The sequence below is a fragment of the Poecile atricapillus genome, chromosome 1, assembly GCF_030490865.1.
Source record: "Poecile atricapillus isolate bPoeAtr1 chromosome 1, bPoeAtr1.hap1, whole genome shotgun sequence".
Taxonomy (NCBI): Eukaryota; Metazoa; Chordata; class Aves; order Passeriformes; family Paridae; genus Poecile; species Poecile atricapillus.
The window spans coordinates 163299443-163303211 of NC_081249.1; the positions used below are offsets into that span (position 1 = coordinate 163299443).

Sequence of the window (3769 nt, forward strand, 5' to 3'; positions counted from 1 at the left end):
TCTTTTTTCATCTGTGGGGTTCCAAATTACAGCATCAGAGATGAAAAATATTTTTATCCTAATCATGATCCATGTTTTGTCCTTCATTAAATTAAAATTCTTCCTGGGATTCAATAATACAGTCTGAAAATACTCCATTTTATTGATATTAAAAATTCTTTCCTTTTGATAAGAATAGGTTAATTTTACAAGTTATTTATCAATAAAAAATTTAAAAGTACTGGTAGACTCAGAAAAAATCAGTTTTTGCTGCTACTGAAATGTGAAGATTTGGATTTGGGTTGGTGTTGGGGGTTAGGTGTCCTTTTTTGTTTGTTTGTTTGTTTTATTTTGTTTTGTTTTGTTCTGGCTTGCCCGTGGAATTTTTGCCCATTAGTTTCGGAAACAACCTAACTGTGGGTAGTTAGTGGGTGCTCGACAAAGGACAAAGAGTGGCCGGGCCCAGGGGGGGAAGGGGGCAGGAAAGGAGGGTGGGGACAGTTTTTGGCTGGCTTTCTTCGGCTTCGGGGAAACACATTCGTCTCTGGGTCGCGGAGCTGCTGCGGTGGAGAGAAGGGAATTTCGCCATCACCCAGACGGAGCTGCTGCTTCTTCTCCTTCTCCCCTCTTTGTTGGTGGCCTCGCACCCCCTGTCCTGCCGGGACGTGTGGCAGTGCCAGGCACCGCCACGGAGCTGCTGATCCACCTCAGCCACCGGCCCAGGATCTCTGCTCATTCCTCTGCTGATCCACCTCAGCCACCGGCCCAGGATCTCAGCTCATCCCTGCTGATCCACCTCATCCACCAGCCCAGGATCTCAGCTCATCCCTGCTGATCCACCTCATCCACCAGCCCAGGATCTCAGCTCATCCCTGCTGTTCCAGCTGACTGTTTCCTCGGAGCCCTGCAGGAGCACCGGGACTGACTGCCCGAGGGGTTTGTGAAAACAAAGCCTCTCCTCCATCCCTTCCTGTCTCAGCCGAGAAAGCTGTCCCGGGGTCCCTGGTTCTGTGTTCTTGTTATTGCTGTAGTTATTGTTTGTCTGTTTGCCTGGTTATACTAGTAAAGAACTGTTATTCCTATCCCCAGATCTCTGCCTGAAAGCCCCTTGATTTCAGAATTATAATAATTCGGCGGGAGGGGGTCTACATTCTTTCATCCCAAGGGAGGCTCCTGCCCTCCCTAGCAGACACCTGTACCTGTCTTCTAGAACCAAGACAGTTGGGTTCAAACCAAATTTTTTGTAAATCACAGAATTTCCTGAGAGATATTATATTTCTCAGTGACCTCAAGCAAGGATCTAAAACTTTCTCTCTAGTTTTCTAGTTGTTTGGCTTGCAAGTCAGCACCAATATATTTTGTAGTCAAGCTGAAATTCACAGAATCCACTACTTTCATTCTTTTTAACTACAGATGGATAAAGACATTGTAGATACGTATCCTCTACGCTGCATATTTAGAGCTGCCATCATTAATTGTCTGGTGTATTAAGACCCATTCTGCAAACAATGTCTATTGGAAATCAATATTATATTTAAATGCTGTCCTCCTTACTGAAACTCATAGGGACATCAAAGGTAGGAATGGCACTGAGGTACCCAGCTAAAGTATACTTTGGTGGGACTTAGTCAGAATTAGTCACTTGAATATCTTTGATCATCTAGTTCTAGATTAATACACATGTGCTGGTTTTGAAGAATTTGTCACACCCTAGCAATGTGGCTACATGAAGGAACATTCTAGAACATACAGGACAGCAACTGTGTTACAGATGGCCACACAGCACTCTGGAACAAAGCCCCTTCCATGTATACATCCAGGTCTTAATACCACCTTCTGATCTTGAACTGAAATTAAACTTTTTGCACCATTCTTTCCCCTTGTAATATCTAAGATTAGCAGAAAGTTATTTTGTGATCTTACATCTCGGTAATACAGCCCAGCTGTCAATTCTGAGATACGTTTAACATCAGAGCAGGCAACACACATCACCTAAAAGTCAGGATCTTGTTCCACACACAAGCCTGGCTGCATCCTGCTCTCCTGAGGCACGGAGCCAGCTGCAGAGGGGCTGTCCTGACACACTCCAGACCAGAGGTCAACACGCTGCTACCACAGCACAGGCTCAGCAGTGCAAAGGAACCTGCATCTGCATCCCAACCCTACAAATCCACTGCACAGATGGGTTGCAACAAATGTCCTTGGCATTCAGAAGTAGTAAACTACAGCCAAGGTCTCCTGGCTGATTTTGAAGGAACTGAAAACCAAACCACTTATCTAGATTTATTCCACTAACCTGATTGCCATTTAATGATCTTTCAAAAGCAAAGGAAGCATTCTTCTCTTCAGTTTACTTTTCATTTTGTCTGTATTATAGTGATGTAGTAAAGCCCTCTGAGATCAGCTAAAGGAACTTACTGCATAAATGTATTTTAAATTGTATAAATTTCCAGATGGTATCCAACTCTGTGTTGGCAACGCACACCAGACAAGGGTGTACATTTTCAGTAGTTTCCTTTCATTCAAAGTTGTTGTACTGTGATAACTGCCCTTCTTCTTCTCTTTCACCATGTTTTCTGAATATGCCGAAATTCTCAGCATCTCTATCTTGAACAGTATTCCCTTATGCTAAAAAAAAGAAGGGAAAAAAAAAAAAAACCCAAATCCTATGCTGACTCCAGTTTTGCTAATGCACATAAAATAAAATAACTTTCTGTCAAAGCATGAGAAGTCTTTTTCCTTCCTCTTTTCTATTCTCCAAGTAGCTCATCCAAAAAATATTATTTTTAGACAGACAGATTTTTAGATGAGTGCACTTTGCATTCATTTAACACACAAAATAATGGAGGGATTTGCTACAAGCTGAGAGAATATTAAAAGCTTTTAGCATATCCTTGTAAGAAGCTTCAAACCCATTGGGTATACTGTGATGATCACTCAGCAGTCACTGTCTTTAGCTCATGAATAAAGTAATGCCCTGAAATATTCTCAAGAGCTTCATTGCATTTCTGGCCATGAAGTCTACAGTACTTATCCCAATGCCTCCCATATCTCATCTTTTAAAGATTTTAATAAGTGTCTTAGAAAACCAGGATGAACTGCACCACTTTCCAAAGAAAGAAACAGAAAAAGGAAAGGGACTAAATATAATAGTTTAATGTGATAATAATGCATTTCTTGGTATGTGAAATGTGTTAGCATTAATAGAGCCAGGTGTTGGAGACATGAGGTATGAAAGCCAAGTGTGCTTGGCTTGAGGTAGCAGAGGCTAGGGAAGGAGTGGAGTGGATTGCCATTCACCTGGCATTGCACTGTCTGCCACAATGGGATATTTGGCTCACACCTTATCAAAGATGTTTACTAAAAAAACAAACTAACCCAATTTTCCAGAGTACCTTAGGAGTAATTTTCATGTAGCTGGCTTAAGACCGAGTCCAATACCATTTTTAAGTGTTTAAAAGTTAACTTGCATCAGAAGTAAATTTCTTCAATCCTGTAATGACATCCACAGCCTAAAAACCAAGGCTAATTTGCTGTAAAATACATAATGGATAAATCCAGAATTTAATTGCCCTCACTTTTATCTTTACTACTGAAATCAGACAGGTACATACAAAGGTCAGTTTAGTCCCCCTAGGATCTGAGTCACATTGCAGAAGCAGATATTCCCCTTTACTCACTACAGACAATACCTTGGGATTGGTATATGGAACGTCAGGTAAATTATATAAAAAGAAAGTGGATAGATACACATATGCTTAAAGGATTTCAACTCTACTGGCTGGTATTC

The 3769-nt window shown here is 41.4% G+C and overlaps 1 long non-coding RNA gene across 1 annotated transcript; it reads right to left on the minus strand.

Moving 5' to 3' along the window:
• Positions 1 to 602: 602 nt before the first annotated feature.
• On the minus strand, positions 603 to 936 carry LOC131592087 (uncharacterized). The gene is made up of 2 exons (XR_009280519.1): positions 776 to 936; positions 603 to 676 (listed from the first exon to the last, which is right to left on the minus strand). It is a non-coding gene; the product is annotated as an uncharacterized LOC131592087 (long non-coding RNA).
• Positions 937 to 3769: the final 2833 nt, after the last annotated feature.